This window comes from Anolis sagrei, chromosome 1 (assembly GCF_037176765.1).
Source record: "Anolis sagrei isolate rAnoSag1 chromosome 1, rAnoSag1.mat, whole genome shotgun sequence".
NCBI classification, from domain to species: Eukaryota; Metazoa; Chordata; class Lepidosauria; order Squamata; family Dactyloidae; genus Anolis; species Anolis sagrei.
The window spans coordinates 212,048,229-212,066,387 of NC_090021.1; the positions used below are offsets into that span (position 1 = coordinate 212,048,229).

General features: G+C 39.0%; 1 long non-coding RNA gene across 1 annotated transcript in view; it reads right to left on the minus strand.

The window, feature by feature from the left end:
• Window positions 1–6,850: 6,850 nt before the first annotated feature.
• LOC137097770 (uncharacterized) overlaps window positions 6,851–18,159 on the minus strand; it is a 166,543-nt gene continuing 155,234 nt past the window's right edge. Inside the window, exon 4 of the long non-coding RNA XR_010910426.1 lies at window positions 6,851–7,154. This is a non-coding gene — a long non-coding RNA (uncharacterized lncRNA). The remainder of the gene's footprint in view (window positions 7,155–18,159) is intronic.

An 18,159-nucleotide genomic window follows, 5' to 3' on the forward strand; every position in this document is an offset into this window, starting at 1 on the left:
GGATCTGCCAGAGTAAGAAGTAACAAGTAATGGGCAACCTGCTGTTCTCCAGATGTTTGGGGACTGCATGTCCCATTGGCCCTTGAGGCCTCTCAGAGTAGCATGTAAGTGTCAATTCCTTAAATCAGCCACTTATAGTATTTGTATTATAGTAACCTCTTTTTAATATGCAAACCAACAATATCAGGAAGTTTCTCTTTTCCTCAAAGATGAAGCACACACATTTCAGCAACATTTGTTAAAGAAGTGTGATTTTCAAAACATTTATATTTTCAGAGGGTGGCTTGAAGGATGAGATAGTTATGTAATTACTGAATTAAGTTCTCAAACTTTGCCCCACCAAAGGTAAAAATCCTTTTGAGCTTCACATTACTCAGACCCAAAGTGAGACATGCAGCAATTAAATTTAAAGCACAAAGTATAAGGCAGAACAAATACATACCCAGAGGGAATGGTTCTGCTTCCTCCTTCCATCCCAAATAATACAAAAATGGCTGTATCAATTATTTGGCTAGGTCACCTTCAACATTTGTTTTACAGAAAGTTCTTATTTTTATGCATAGTCCTCACTGACAGAAGGGTTCATTTTTTTCCTTAAGGATAAGAAACAAATGGTACTGTGAGGCTTGCATGTCCCATAGCTCATTCATTATGTTGAGAGAGCCCAAGTATTACAGAGGAAAGAACTAATCTCAAAAGAAATCGTTGGCTGTTAGGGTTGAAAAATACTTATCAGAGTGTTCCTCAGCCTCCCCATGTTACCCCACCATGAGGGTGACACGGTTCCTTGAATAGACCTCTAGGTTCAGAAAATCGTTGATTGATTAAACCAATTCCTAGAGAAACAACCCATAATGAGAAAAAGCACTCTCCTCTTGTGAACGGATTAAACAGCAGGCTTAACATTATTTATAAGGCAATTAGTTTATTCAGAATAACTATCCAGTCTTAGGATATGTGCCACTGAGGAAATTCCCTTAAAGGTAACCAACTGCAGTGAATGGATGGATATTATACAAAAACACCATATGTATAGGTACAGAGGTAGCTTTAACAGGGCTTAAATGTGTTTATTTTTCAAAAAAATGTTTTTTATCTCAGTTTTTTTTTTGGCCTTGAAACTCATAATGCCTTCTAAGGATGCTGACTCATACAGAATTAAACCTATCTAGTGTAACTGAAATGTAAAAAGGACTCCATCCATGCAGTTTCTACTTTTGCTTTCCTTGCAATAATTAATTGGGAATTCCTGCATGGCAGGAGGTTGAACTGAAGTCTTTTCTGACTCCGTGATTCTTTTAAAAAAAATTCTAAATTTGCATATATATCAAGGAGAATGGCAAATTAAAAAACCTATACACATGCATATATACATAAACAAATGTGTTTTAAAACTGTATTTCCTAACATCTATACAGTAATTGTTCCTAACTATGCCATTCCCTCCTCCCACCCATCCCATTGCAGTGACTTCCCGTCTTTTGGGTTGAAAAAAGTCATGTGCATGTATGTCTTTCATTCCTAGAGAAATATTTTTTCCTTTATTCCTTCTAGCATAATATTGTTATTTAAAGATTCTATACAAACATTCTAACAGATTAAATTATGATGCCTTCTATAAAAATATTTCTGCCTTTCTTGTTACAAAATTTAGAACTGTGATTTTAGGAGAAACAACCCCTTAAAAAGAATTCAAATGAATTGCTTTCAAAATGTTAAGCTGTTCACAAGAGGAGAATGAAATAAATTTTGAAAGTTATTTTTCCTGCAATCATAGAGAATAGAGCTCTGTTGCTTACCACTGAGGACAGAAGCAATGATGTTGTGACAAATGCTGCAGAGAAAAGATTCTTTATGACAGTCCCAATAGCAATGTCAACCTAATGAAAATCCAAAAATGTAATACCTGTGTAGTTTCATATGCAAGGATGGGTAACATCAGAGGGCTGAGAACCATTTGGGATTATTTCCACTCTCTCTTGGACTTCAGCAGGCTATACTACTATTTTTCAAAACTGGAAGTTATTGTCTGTTTTGTTTCTTTCTAAAAGTATATTTTGACCCTATAGCAGGCATCAAACTGCTTTTTTCAAAAAACCAACTGAGATTCATAATTGGTCTAAAATGGAAATAGGGTATCTTGTGGACTGCCTCACTGCACCTGCTTATTCTGAACAGTATAGCCAAAGCATTGCTTTTAAGTACATATTCATGTCTATTGTTTAGTGTGGGGTATATCTTAATTAACTAAAACTACTGACATCGTTTTAAAAGAAAATTCCATATACTGTGAACCGTGGAAAAAGCAATATACTTTCACTGACTTTCCAAGTTGTGACCAAGTACCAGTCCATCATTGCTCGTGCAGAGATAACAAGACAAGGTATGACAAATAAGAGGAAGTTATCTTCATTCACTTTTCATTCTACAATCCAGAATGATGACTCCTTCAGACTACATTTTTCAAATAAATAATCTGATAACTTAATCAGTTACTTTAAAATCCCTATTCTCTGGACAGGTGAGGAACTTGCTGGTAATAACATGCTTTGTCTTATCAATGAGCTGGCACCACTAAATTCAGTGACAATTGAAGCATCCTAGACCACATTTAATTGTTCTGCCTTAAAATATTAAGTTGATGGTCAGAATAAAATGTAGAGACCTCTAACTGATGAATATCACTGTGACAAGGGCATGTATTAAAGGTCAGAACCTATTTTTACTACCCTAATATCTGGTTTTCATTTCATATGAAGTTGATAGAGAATATAGTGCCATTTCCTGATATACTGATATACTGATAGTTGTCACTGTAATTAATATACTGTAGTATTCCTTTATTCAGAAAGATTTTCTGCTTTGATTCAAAACTTTTGAGTGGTATATACCATTAAAATTTTCTCTATATTATTAAAATATTTTAAAAATATGATATATATTCAAATCAACATACTGTTAGTCTAAGAAATATATGTTAGATGGCACTATCACCAAAGATTTTCAAAACTAATAATATTTTAATATGTATCAGAAACTTCATTTCAAAACGAAGAGAATGCCACCTAGTTGTTGCCACCATATACTAGATGTAAGGTAAAGGTAAAAGTTTCCTCTGACATTAAGTCCAGTTGTGTCCGACCCTAGGGTGAAGGTGAAGCTGAAGTGACGGCATTGCCAATACACACCTCCAAGGTCATGTGTCCGGCATGACTGCATGGAGTACCGTTACCTTCCCCCTGGAGCAGTACCTATTAATCTACATTTGTATGTTTTTGAACTGCTAGGTTGGCAGAAGCTGGGGCTGACAGTGGGAGCTCATGCCACTCCCCAGATTCGAACCTGCAATCTTTTGGTGAGCAAGTTCAGAAGCTAAGCGCTTTAACCCACTGCGCCACTGGGGGCTCCCTACAAATGATTAGGGTCTTAGGATCATGTGACACTACCAGGAGGGCTTCTCCAGATGACTTCATTAATCTAATATGGTTTGGGTTGTTGTAGCTTTTTTGGGCTATATGGCCATGTTCTAGAAGCATTCTCTCCTGACGTTTTGCCTACATCTATGGCAAGCATCCTCAGAGGTTGTGAGGTCTGCACTAATCAACCAGAAGTTCCCAGAAAACATCACAGCTCTGAACACCACTGCCTCACCACCAGCTACTTTCAGTGGGACAATGAATTCTATGAACAGAAAGATGGAGGAGCTATGGAGAGCCCTCTCAGCCCGGTCATAGCAAATTACTACATGGAACACTTTGAAAACAAGCCCTGGAAACAGCAACAAAAAAGCCCACTACATGGTTCAGATATGTGGATGACACCTTCACCATTTGGAGCCATGAAGAAGAAGAACTAAACAGGTTCCTATACCATCTTAACAGCATCCACCCAAATATCCAATTCACCATGGAAAAAGAAAATGAAGAAAAACTGCCTTTTCTAGATGTCCTAGTCATCCACAAACCAGATCAACAATTGGGTCACACCGTTTACAGAAAACCTACACACAAGATAGATACCTACATAAAAACTCCAACCATCACCCAAGTAAAAAAAGAAGCACAATTAAAGCCCTGGCAGACCATGAACTGAACCACCTAAACTGGGGTTTACAGGCCAGTGGGTACTCCACCTCAGATATCGGAACAAGCCAAGGGAGCAAAGACAAAGATCCACGCAGAGAAAAAGTGTTCTTGCCATACAACAAGGGAACCACTGACTGCATGGGGAAGCTGATGAGGAAACATAATATACAAACTACAAACCCACTAAGAAAATTCAACAAATGCTACGTGCAGCAAATGACAAGAGGGATCCCCTCACTTCTGCAAGAGTCTACTGTATACCATGCAGCTGTGGACAAGTCTACATAGGACCACCAAACGCAGCATTGCCCAGACACGAATCAAGGAACATGAAAGGCACTGCAGACTACTTCAACCAGAGAAGTCAGCCATAGCAGAGCATCTGATGAACCAATCTGGACACAGCATATTAATTGAGAGCACAGAAATGCTGGACCACTTTAACAACCACCATGTCAGACTACACAGAGAAGACACTGAAATCAATAAGCATGCGGACAATTTCAACAGAAAGGAGGAAACCATGAAAATGAACAAATTCTGGCTACCAGTATTAAAAAAACCTCCAATATTATAACAGCAAAACAACATTCAAACACAGGGAAACTCCAGATAGGAAACAATCAGGGACAGCTAATCACCTCTCAACAAAAGATTCCCCCAGGCACTAACAAACCACACCAAAAAAACTGCCAGGCCATCAAATGCTAATCAAGGTGGCCAGTTGAAACATTCACACCTAGCTCCAACAGACAAGAGTACTTTGTCCCACCCTGGTCATTCCACAGATATATAAACCCAATTTTCCTAGCTCCGTTTTGCCTGCATCTATGACAAGCATCCTCAGAGGTTGTGAGACCCATGCCTGCACTACACCCTCTGGTTGTGAGACCTTACAACCTCTGAGGATGCTTGCCATAGATGCAGGTGAAACGTCAGGAGAGAATGCTTCAAGAACATGGCTATATAGCCCAAAAAACCTACAACAACCCAGTGATTCCAGCCATTTCAACTAAAATGGTTTCGTAGGCAGCCAGATTGCTAATTATACTTTGAGGTTGTGGCTTTCTTCCCCAAGATGTGTGGATTGTTCTTTGATACTGGTCAAATTTGGAAGTTAGGACACAAGTTGCAAAAATGCAAAGTGTTGTACAACCATAATACATGAAGCATGCTTAGTGTACAAAATACAAATCTGCAATGTAGCTGGTCTATTTGTTTCCATGTTATTCTTTCTTAAGAAAGAGTACACAAAGCTAACCAGAAATTATAGGAATAGCATTTCATTCTGATTGGTGATTCAGGTTAGTTGTTCCTTTCATAAGCCAACTTCAAAAAGCTTTCTCTTTCTCTTTCTTTTTCTTTTCTTTTTTTTTTTTTTTGCTTTCACAATATACGAAGTTTCCAATGTCTTCTTAGTTTAGTGATCATGCTTGAAGAGAAATGCAAAGCATGAACAAGAAGTCTACAACAACTAGCATATGCAAAGTTCACAATAGGAAGTGAATATTCAGAATCTTGGCTTTTAATTGCATGCACAAGGTCACAATTTGCTCTGCACCATCCCCCAAATCAGACAGGAAACAACCACAATATTATTTAGATAGAACTGTAAACAGGGTTAGAGCACACCTGGGTGTGAATCCGGGCATTGATCAACCCAACTGTTGATTGATTAGCCAGCGGATTCAGCCTATTGCCGGATCCCATAGTGATACCATGAGAAGGGCCAGCTGGGAAGATTCTCAAACCTGGCCTCTCAGCTGCCAGAGGATGTAATCCTTCCACAACTGGATAAGACTTGCTCCCAGCCACACAGCCCAAGTGCCCAGCAGGGATCTCCTTCTAAAACCAGTGCCTGGTAGACATTCTACACTGGATTCTGGGTCCATTACCCATGCCAAGCACCCTTACAAAGTTGTGATGATTAAATAAGGTGTACCTCTAACAAAAGCCAAGACATAGGGAGGGAGGGTTGGACACAGCTTGGAGAGAACCGTTCCAATCCCAACTGTGGTTCTATCCTCTCTGCCAGGGTGCTGGTGCCTCATCAAACTGCAACTCCTTGGATTTTATACCATGTAACTATGGTAGTTAAAGTGATGTCAAACTACATTAATTCTGTAGTGTATATGCACCTTTACTCCCAAGCAAGAGTGAAGATAATTTCAATCTAATGCTAGTTATGATTATAAAGATATCATAATTACCAGCCTCTAGCTAGCAAGCAATGGAAGCCTTAGAATTCTGTTGCCTACTAAACAATACTGAAGGAGGAAGTCTGGTTATCACTTAACACCTGCCTTGCTATTTCATCTCCCTAATTATCTTTCTACATAAATAGCTAAAAATTGAGAAAAGGCAAGGGCAGACACAAATGTCAATAAGTGCAATAAATGAAAATGTCATAAACATAACCCAAGGCTTTGTGCTGGATGCCTTTTTTTATCAAAGCCCTTTGGCTATAGCCTGCTTCTCCCACCTCATTTAGCAAATTGTGATTAGAAACTATGTCATATTTCCTTCCATCCTCTGAAATTAATTTTGAAAATAAGGATCTGTAGCATAATTTGCAAATAGATGATATGTGTCTGCTATCATGCTGGAGGCCTAATAGTAGAACTTGTAGTATATACAAATTGCTGCATCTTCCAAGACGGGGGGAATAACATCTCTTGGGGTGAAGTAGTACTCCTGCCTGAGCTTGGGTGAAGAGTCACATATTTTCATCTTGCTAAGGCAAGTAAGATAAATAGTAAGTTTATTGAAACTCTACAGGCTACCATATACTCCAATATTTCACAGATAAAAATAAGGGCACATTTCTGTATTCATGCAAAGAATTACTGCCTGAGATCTTCCTTTATTACCCAACATCTATTCGCTGCTATGTACTATATTCATTGAGTTGGATCCAGTATTCATCTGCCATAGATCCAAGGCTTCAGAAAAACTGTCCATCTTCAAATCCTGGATAAGTTGTTCCCAATTCGCTTCTATCACAGTTCCTTGCATTCAGCAAGGGTTTTGGCCTCTTCTGTATTGATTTCAAGGAGGTGGGAAGAGCTGCTGAAGAAAAGATATGGAAGCAGAGAAGTTTGCTTTAAACAACCAATTTGCACAGATTTTTGTCAGGGTCCAGTCTATTATATCTTTATAAGTTTATCTTCCCTTTCCAGAATTTCATACTCCAAAATTGTCTACATGCATGGTTGAGACAGTGACACTTTTCTGTCTAAGGGTTCAGTGTACCCAAACTTTGTTCCACATACAAAATTATTAAACGTGGTGTGTATAATTATTGCCGAAGGCTTTCATGGCCAGAATCACTGGGTTGTTGTGCGTTTTCTGGGCCGTATGGCCATGTTCCAGAAGCATTCTCTCCTGATGTTTTACCTGCATCTATGGCAGGCATCCTCAAAGGTTGTGAGGTCTATTGGAAACATTCCACAGATATATAAACCCAATTTCCTGGTTTCCAACAGATCTCACAACCTCTGAGGATGCCTGCCATAGATTTGGGTGAAACGTCAGGAGAGGATGCTTCTGGAACATGGCCATAATGCCTGGAAAACTCACAACAACCCATTGTGTGCATACAATGATCTTCCGATTATGTATATAAGGTGAAAATGAATACATTTTATGTTTTGACTGTGTCCCTTCTCCAAGATACCTCATGATGTATGTCCAGGTATTTCAAAATTGGAGAGGGTCTGGTTTATTTATTTATTTATTTCCAATATTTCTATCCTGCCCTTCTCAATCCCCGAGGGGGGACTCAGGGCGGCTCACACACCAGCTACAATTCGAAGCCTCAATATGATACAAATATAAACACAAATAGCAACAGTTCAAAACAGTAAATAAAACATTAAGTTAAAAACACATTAAGAGGTTGGAGTTAAAAACACTAAGAGGTCGGAGGTATGGTAAGAGGCAGCTGGGGAGGTGCAAGTGTTCTATGGACCATACTTTCCATATCTTTGACTAGTTGCTAATCAAACACAGTGAGAAAAAAATCTATTTTCTGGATAGGAAAGAATGACACAAATGTAAAGAAAACAATTACAGTTTTTAAGCCCATGTAGTCATATTTGAACACACACAGAAGCAGGACAATTTTTTCCATTTCTTTAGCAGTGATCAGATTGAGAAAATGAAGAAAGGTTGGTATGCATTGTGAGAGGAAAGTTTGCTAGAAAATCACGTTTCTTTTTGCAAAAATAAATTACTATTTCACTATAACACTGTTATCCCAAACTTGTTTTCTATGAATAAGTCCTATTGATTTTGATAGAGCTGACTTTTAAGGAAACTTACTTGACATAGCCTTGCAGCCTTATTCTAAATTCCAATTTATGATTCAGCTACCATTTCTAGGTACTTCCAAAAGTGGCTGTTCTTTATGACTTGAAAATAATAAATGGGAAAGTCTATTTCTGGGTTGCTGTGAGCTTTCTGGGCCATGTTCCAGAAACATTTTCTCCTGATGTTTCACCCACATCTATGGTAGGAATCCTCAGGGGTTGGAAGGTCTGTTGGAAACTAGGCAAGTGCAGTTTATATATCTGTGGAATGTCCAGCGTGGAAGAAAGAACTCCTGTCTGTTTGAGCCAATTGTGAATGTTGCAATTAGCCAGCTTTACTAGCATTGAACAGCTCTGCAGTTTCAAAACCCAACTGCTTTGTGCCTGGGGAAATCCCCTCCTCTCACCTCTCTAGAAGTTTACCATATACCATGTAGCTGTGGACAAGTTTCCATCAAACACAGCATCCAAACACAAATCAAGGAACATGAAAGGCACTGCAGACTAGAGATGGGCCCGAATCACTGTTAACGAAAATATTTTTAGTTTTTGGAGGGCCATTTTCGTTTAATTTCCAAAAACAGAAAAGGAAAAAGAGAGACAAAAAGACCAGTGAAAAAAATTCAGAGAGCCAATATTTTTGGAAAGAGTTAAGTCCACAAAATACCTGAGGCAGGGGGATCTGTGGCAGATTTTTCTCTCCCTGGCAGAAGAAACCTCCTCCATTTTTTCTTGGAAAGTTACCTCCTCCACCAGAAAGGGCCCTTAGAACTCACTTTCATAGTGGCACTAGCATAAGGGGGAGGCACTAGCATATGTTGGCCATTGAAAGTTCTTTCAGAGCATGATGGGAGTTGAAGTTTTTCTCTGTGTGTCTCCCTCAGCCAATAAAGTGACTGGTGGTGTCCATGCTCTGATTGGATGGGAATGGACACAACCAGCAACTACAATTCCCAGAACTCTCTCTTGCGGTTTGTCTTTTTTTTAAAAAAAAAGTTATGTTTAAAACTTCAAAGAATTCTTAAAAAATCAGTAAATTGATGAATTGTTTTGAAGCTTGGCAAGCCTGCAGTTGTAAATGGGGTCTACAACTGAGGTGGTTTCATGCATACAGGCCTGAAAATGGTTGAGAATTGAGCCTCTAAAGTTTCCCATTGAAGCCAATGGGCCAAATCTTTGCTGAATGAAATGTAAAACATCCCTCCCCTTTCGGGTAACTTTCTGGTAAATTAAATGAGGGGTCAGATGAAAATCTAGCTGAAAACAGTATGCCTTTTGGGCCGAATGTACATGGCTACTGCAAACTGATTCAACCATAGGAGAGAACTTTATGAACCAACTTGGATACAGCATATTATGTTAGAACACAGAAATGCTGGATCACTCTAACAAACACATCAGACTACACAGAGAAGCCACTGAAATCCACAAGCATGTAGACAATTTCAACAGAAAGGAGAAAACCATGAAAATGAACAAAATATGGCTACTAGTATTTAAAAACTCTAATATCAGGGCATTAAATAAGGAGCAACAACCAGAAAATGGGGGAATTCCAAACAGGAAATAAGTGGATCCAGCTAGCACCTCCCTACTGCGGATTTCCCCCAAGAAAACTTACAGCAACCTAGTCATTCTGACCATGAAAGCCTTCAAGAAGACAAAGTCTATTTCATATATCTTGCAGAGGTAAAGCTGCAGATATTTGGCTGTGGGAATGTTTGATCTTGAACCTCCCTATAAGATCGAACCACCTATCTCCCTAAAAATAAAGCCAGAGGACAGAACTAACCAATCTCAATAGCTAAACAAATACAGAAGGTATTCCCTAGCAGAAGGAAATAGAAAAAGATAATTACATTCGAATTCATTGTGCAGTAGTATTTCACTACTGTGTTAATAAAGATTCTCTTGAAAATGCTGGTAATTACAAATAAAAACTGACAATGGAGTGGCCAAAACATATGAGGAAAGGTTGAAGGAGCTGGGCTTGTTCAGCTTGAAGAAAAGAACCAAGGTGACATGAATGCATTCTTTAAATAATGCAAGGGCTGCCACAGAGAGGAGTGAGGCATATTCTGTTGTCCGCGAGCGTAAGACCAGGGCAAACGATTAGAAGCCACAGGAGAGTAGATTTCAATTGAACATTAGAAGGGGTGAGAGAGGGTGTGGAATCTCTTTCTTTGGGTGTCTTCAAAAAGAGGCTGGAGATCCTGCACTGAGCAGGAGGTTGAACTCCATGACCCATGAGGCTCCTTCCATCTCTATGATTCATGCATGTCTTGAGAACAGGTCCTAGTGAGAAATTGCATAGAGTTCTGATTGCATAAGTGCATATGGGATTGCAAAATGAAGGAAAGGAAGAGGGATACAGCAAGTGGCTTTGAAAATGCTAAGCAGTCTTTTAATGCCTGGGACAGTTGCCAATAACTAACAATAAGAAGATAGTATTGGGGGGGAGGGGTGTAAGATTAATGTTAGATGTCAGATAATCTCTTTATGCATGTTTTCCCAGTACTACAATTCACAACTGGTTTTTAGAAAGGATACAGGAAGCAAAGGGGAGCCCAGAGTTACAGCTGGAGGTGCTCTTGTCAGTGGAGCAGCAAGTCTGATCTAGCTATAGCTTGAACTTTAAAGGAAGCTTCCAAGATGTTGAGCCTGTTTGGGGCATAGGTTTCAGAACCTTAGATAACCCCTTTGCAGTTTAGACAACAGCCCAGAGCACTTCCACTAACATGAGAGCCACCATTGGGAGCTAGGAAGGAGAAAGCTAGAAAAGAAAACAAAGCTAGAAATTCAGTTTTCTGAAATAAAGAAGTCAATTCCGCTAACTGTCTCAAGTTTTTTCCCCCTTTTTTGTTTAGACAGTCATCCAAGACACAACTGTGAATATACATTCAGCACACAATAGAGACATAAATTATATCCTGCCCACGTACATCTCTTCATGGAAAAAAAGAATCTGTTTTTAGGAACAGTTAGTTCATGTGTCTTATTCACCAGGTATGTGTGTGTGTTTTTAAAAAAAATCTAATTCTAGACATCTGTGGAGTTTTATTCAGGCTGAATTAATTTGCCACGTATTAGGTCTCACTCTTAGTAGTGCCCTTGTGTGTGTTAGTTTGAAGCAATGGTGGAATGGGAATGTGTTTACAGTGCTTTTAAAGCTGAGAGGCAGCTTTGCCACTCTCAGTGACCTCCAAAGTGAACGGAATTGCAAGCTATAAAGACAGAGTTTAATTCAGCACCCAGTGTGCCATTAGTGTTCCATATTCATGATCAATGAGCACAGCCGTAATATGAAAAACACTGAATATTCATGAAAACGCAGCTCGCTAACCCTACTTTGAAAACCACGGATGTGATTTTCACTTCGACAATAGCGTGGCTCAGTTAAATGAAAGAAAAGTTATTTGGCTTGGCTTTCATTTCCTGTCCCCCTCCCCCACTACATCAGGATATGTGTATGTAAAACCATGCTTATTTAGAAACACAGTTCAATAAGAGATCCATTTTATCTGTTCTACAGTAATTATGTATACAGATGGCAAAGCACAGATTGAGGTTGGCCTGACCAGAAGGAGCGTCAGCAGACATGTTCTGGACTAGATCATATTGGGCAACCTTTGTTCTCCAGATATTCTGGACTAGAGTGCAACATCTCCTTTGCCATACTGTGTGGGCCTTCTGGTAATTGTAGTACAATACAGCATAGTATCAAAAGGGCCATTCCCCTTAAATAAGTTTATATGATGTTCCTGAAGCCAAATTGCTTCTCTCAAGAACACAAATTAAAATGAGAAGGACATGATAGTAAATCGAGGATTTAATTTCATACACTCCTGGATCTGGATCTGAACAGAATGAGGATTCTGAGTTCAGTGTTCATAGCTCTAATACTGTATTCTAAAATCACTAATCCAGTAGTACTCATTCTGCATCTGCTGAGGTAACTTACCATCCAGTTAATATTCCTAGCAAATATTAAGTAAATTTTCCAGGCTAGGTTCCAAAAGTAGTCTTCAACAAATTGCTTCCATGTAAACAACCAAGTCCTTATTCCTTGTATCAGAAAGCTCTTAATGTGCATGGAGGAGTGTGATATTCTGATGTAACCTTTACTGTGTCAGCTTGCTTTTCTAGGGAAATTTCCCTGAAACTAAGGCACACAATTCTGAAAAGAGTCAAACATTTTTCTGTGTTAATCCAAAGGACAGCCTTTGTACAACATCATCCACTTATGACCAAGCATAGGAGAAAGCACTTCTCACACAATGGATGACAGGCAATGCCTACCATTTTCCAATCTCCAGCTTCCACTTTCTCAGTCACATCTCATGTTTCATCCCTTTCAAATCTGTTTTTGGATTTGGCATAGAAACAGGAATGGGGAAAAAATTCAAAATAGTAAAAAATGTGTTTCCTGTGTACTGGGAAAGCCTGACAAAGGGAATCTTGCACTGAAAAAATATTCAGTTTGAGGCTTCACACTAAAGAAATTACCACATTTCACTAAATCTAAGGTACTATTAAATGTAAGGTGCACCCCATTTCAAAGTTTCAATGTTAGGAAAATAGAATTTTCTTTGAATATTTTTTTGAATTTTCTGAGCATGTGAAATACTTTTAAAATATCAACACAGCTTTGTAGTGCAATCTTTCATGTGGGGTTAGGAGGGATTATAAGGAAAACTTGAAGCCATCTTGTTTGCATGAATCCATTTTGATAAGACTCTGGGTTTATTGCATAAACAGCCATCCGGCTGAGGCCAAAATGGTGGATGCTAGCAGAGCCATTTGGGACAGGGGCCCTTCCTCCTCCTCCTAATTCTCCTCTCTTGAAGGTAAGACAGTTAAAAAATAAAAACAATGCTGAATCCAAATCTAAATGTCACCCTGGTTTTGAAGCCCCTTAAATGGAAAAAGTGCACCTTTGGCAAAAGAAAAGAAGCATTTTTCTTTGTGAATTTTCCTAAACTGGGCATTACCTTCGAAAATTGCAGTTTTCACACATTTTCCCTCAGTGGAAGAGAATCACTGAAATAACTAATTCCTTCCTTCAAAATTAATAAAGAGTTGTATACCTCAATTTTAGGATGAAATGTTCTCAAATGTTTAATTCAAATCTAATATTAATCCATGGTCTATTTGGAAGTATAGTGTTATAAAGACTTTGGAGAGCTTTCAGGGCATTCGCCCCCACTGGATAATTTTGTATATCTTTTAATAGGTTCTTAAGTGGCTCAGCTATGTTCATGGATAGACAATAAATATGGTTATGGTGTGGATTCCAGCAAATTATTTAGAAATCTAAATCAAGAGGATCACATTATATTTCTTCTTTCCTGGCAATAGATTAGTAAAATATTCATTTTTGAAACAGCCTTCATGATGTCTTATCATGTTTCACAATGTCCTATCCTGCCTCCACGTCTTGTATCTTACTGTGATCCTGGGCTCTAAAAGCTCTCAAAGGCTAAGGCAGCACAGCCTAAATTCCGGCAGGTTCTACCAAGCTGATTATTATTATTATTATTATTATTATTATTATTATTATTAAACTTTATTTGTACCCCGCTAGCATCTCCCGAAGGATTCGATGCGGCTTACACAGGCCGAGGCCTCAACACACAACACAACAATACAATCTAAGCAAATCAAACAATTAAAAACAGAATAAAGCAAAATAAACAACAGGCACAATACAATAAACACAATAAAACTGGGCCGGGCCAGAGCAATGGGTACAAGATTAAAAGTGCCGATGTGACAGGAGGTGTATATAGGGCTTCCAGGGCAAGTGCGATGTGTGATGTGCAGCAATCATTGGTTCTGATAAAGTGCTTATGGGACTTGGTGGTGGAGATTTCCTAATCTGGGAAGGCGCATCGGAAAAGCCAGGTCTTCAAGTTCTTTCTGAAGACAGCCAATTTAGGGGCCTGTCTAAGGTCTTAGGTCTTTGGGGAGGGTGTTCCAGAGTTGGGGGGCCACCACGGAAAAGGTCCTGTCCCGCATCCCCACCAAGCGTGCTTGCGACGCCGGTGGGATCACGAACAGGGCCTCTCCAGATGACCGAAGAGAACGCGTGGGTTCGTAGATGGAGATGCGGTCACGCAGGTAGGCTGGTCCCAAACCGTTCAGGGCTAAACATATGGATCCAGTGACAGACTGGGGAGCTCATCAGATACAGAGTTCCCCTCCATTTCCACACACTTTAAAGATGAAGTCCCATGGAGCCTATCAAATGACACAAGAGTAGTTCTTTGAGTTGCCCATGGTACTTCATCTTTAAAGTACAAAGAAATGGGCAGATTGTAAAGTTTGGGGAGGAATCAGCTCCACTGCTTTCCTTGCACATAGAAATTGCTAAAAGCAGGTATTTTAAGATGGAATGGGAACCCTTGATTTTTAAGATGAGATGAGAACTGTTGTGATGTTTATGTGTGGGTTGGTCATGTGGGTGGTCTTTACATGTCCTTTTTTGCTCCTTCTGCTGCAATTACTCTTTGGATTCGAAAAAGGACATGGTAGCAGGCACAGTAGTATAATCTCTCTATAGCTGAAAAAAAGGAAGGTGGGGTGTGATTTTTCTCTTCATATCTATATATTAACTTTTAAGTTATTATTGCTCCTACTGAGAACTGTGGTGATGTACAAGTAATGAGGAGGGAGACATGGGAGGAGACTACACTTAAACAGATCATGTGTAAGCAGGAAGAGGTGATCCCTTATGACAGGTCACGTAAGACAGTGGTTCTCAACCTGTGAGTCCCTAAGTGTTTTAGCGTACAACTCCCAGAAATCCCAGGCAGTTTACCAGCTGATAGGACTTCTGGGAATTGAAGGCCAAAACATCTTGGGGGCCCACAGGTTGAAAACCACTGACGTAAGAAGTTGATTCTGCCTGCTTCCCCTTGTTGGATGAGATCCTGGATGGCTGTCATCTGAAGATTAGCCTATGTAAACACCATGATGCTCATCACCAAAACACGAGCCTTTAGTAATGAACTGACAGTGGCTACTGTAGCAATCACCACAGTGAGCATACCAGAATTACAATGACATTGTGGAATGATAGTGTTCCAGATTTATGAGGAGACTTCCAGTGAAATCCTGGCTATTCAAGATATAAGGGCAGCAATGGGATAAGACACGGTTGAGGCAATAGAGGTGGTTCATTTTTAATATTTCCCTTTGAAAATGCCACATGAGGGTTTTTTTTCCCCATTCTAGCTGTTGAGATAAGAGGGTTTCCATATTTTTCTATGTTATTAAGTCTTCTTATAGAATGGGTATAAAGCTAAAGAATCATACAGAAATCTCCCATGACAAGATATTAAACAATAGACAATCGTTTAGTCCCTTGGTGAATATTATGGTAGTTTCTCTCTATAGAATAATATCTAAGTATCTCTTAAACAGGTGCTATTTCACCTGTTTTTGGCCTGGCCTTCTCTGCCTGTAAAGTAGTTGTTTCTCTCATGCAACTTCATTGATTGCGGTCACGACTATAACTGGCCAGAACTGGATATAACTAGCAGACTCCTCTCTCACATCTCAACATGTCTTAAGCAGGGCGTTAGAGAGGTGACACAAATAGGATTTTTCTTTCTGAAACATCGAATGGAGGAAAGTGTGGTGTCTAAAATGCACATTTTCCCAATCCCATTTTTTGTACTCATGAAGGAAGTGGATTAGCACTCTTCTTTCACTTTCCTACTCAAATCATGGCACTGTATGACATTTTAATTGAAAAAAGGAGCCATCCACACAAATGGGATTTTTCTTATTGATTTAACTAATGTGTGTCTATCTAAACTTAGGGAGAGAAAGAATTGACCCTTCCTTCCCCATGAGAGACACCCCTCTCTCCCCATAACACAAACGCACAGCAACTAGGGTTGCGTGGAGAGTTATTTCATTCACATAAACATGAATTGTTCCCTAAATTTCATTTCTGCTTTTGGGATTGAGAAGGATGGAGAGAGAGAGAGAAAGAGAGATGAAGAGGAATTAAACAATGGGGTGAGAGGAAAGGGAGGAGGAAGAAATAAAGGAAAGAGGAGTGACGGCAGTAATCATTTGCTTTGCTTATGCATTTGCAGCAAGTAAATACAAACAGTATAAGCAAGAAGCTAAAATGAAGTGAATTTTTATTTAAACCTCCAACTCACATTCATGTTATGCACACATCTTTTTGATATGATGCTAATATAGCACTTGCTGTAGTTTTAATTATGCCTAATATCAAAGCATTGCCTATTGTGGTATTTAAACAGTTATCTTCTGCCTTTTTAAAAAATACAAAATACATCGCTGGAATCATGCTTTTGTCAAGAAAATCTGGTTCAACAGCTGTTTATGCCTCTAGATATATTTACCTAACATCTCTGTTGAAATTTGTAAAACGCAGGTGTTGTTTGATTATCCTTAACATAATTCACATTGACTTGTAAATGCCAACAAAATCCCATTTGCTAGCTGTTTTCTCTGTATATTAAGGCAAACACAATTCTTTCCTTTTTTTATGTAGGTAAGAATGAATATGGGAAAAATTGTTTCCTCTTCATTTCTGACACACAGTGCCACAAAAAAATCTTTAAAAAGAATGTTCTCACTGAGCATCCATTTTCAATGCTATTTATTGCTGATAGATGCATATCCAGAAAGCATAAATCCCACTTAGATGCCCTGAATAAGGGGGCTTTGATATAACCAGTGAATATATGCATTTGTCCACTTCCTGATAAAACCCTTTTCCCACCTGTATCAATTTAGATTTGTTATCTGCTTTCTCACCAGGTCTATCAGTTGCTTGTGTTGCCAAATTGAAACCTAATTGTTAGAACCGTACTTCACAGCTGAGATATCAGACCCAACTCCACTGCTTTGGTAATTAGCTCCTATTTCCCACTGTTTCAGCTGTCTGAACTGGGGACCACATGGATGCAGCATTTTTCATAAAAGCATACACATGGTGCAATGGACAACAGGGTTCTCCAGGTCCATTTGATAACTGAAGCTAGCAGATGATCTGAGTTTTATGCTTTTACATAAGTGGCCTTTTAAAATTTTCAATTGAAAGATTCAAAGGGTGCTCTCTGAGATTGGAAAAGTACTTGCACTGGTACTCAGCCAATAGAAGCCCTCAGCCAATAGAAGCACTGCCCATAGGATTCCAGGAGTTTGAGTCCCAAAACGTAATTTTCTAATCTCAAAGTATAATGGCTAGATACCCTTCAGCATATTTATTTGCTCATGAGCTATTGGCTTAACAGTTCAAGACTCCTTTATCCAAAATGTGTGTAGTTTGGATTTTTTGGACTTTTTCAGATTTGTAATATAGACAATCCTTGAGTTACAAACATCCAACTTACAAATGACTCATAGTTAAGAACGGGGGTGAGATAGCAAGAAGTGAGAGAAATCTACTCATAGGAAGGGAAATTCACTCTCGAAAGAGTTATCATGGGGAAAATGTGTCTCCATGGAAGCTTTCGCACCAATCCTTATTTCCACAATGAGCAATTTTTACAAAATCCAATTATCATGGAGACAGAAAGTGAGGTGCAAACTTCTGAACAGAGACACAATCAGCAAAACAAACAGCACAGGGCTATTAACTCTTTCCTATGCTATCCAAAACTTATATATGGAGAGGGGTGGGGGTGAGGAGGGAAAGCTGAAGTCACACATAAAAAGTACCTGTTCTGACTTAGATACAAAAAATTTATTTGTAACTTGGGGAATTCTGTACTTGT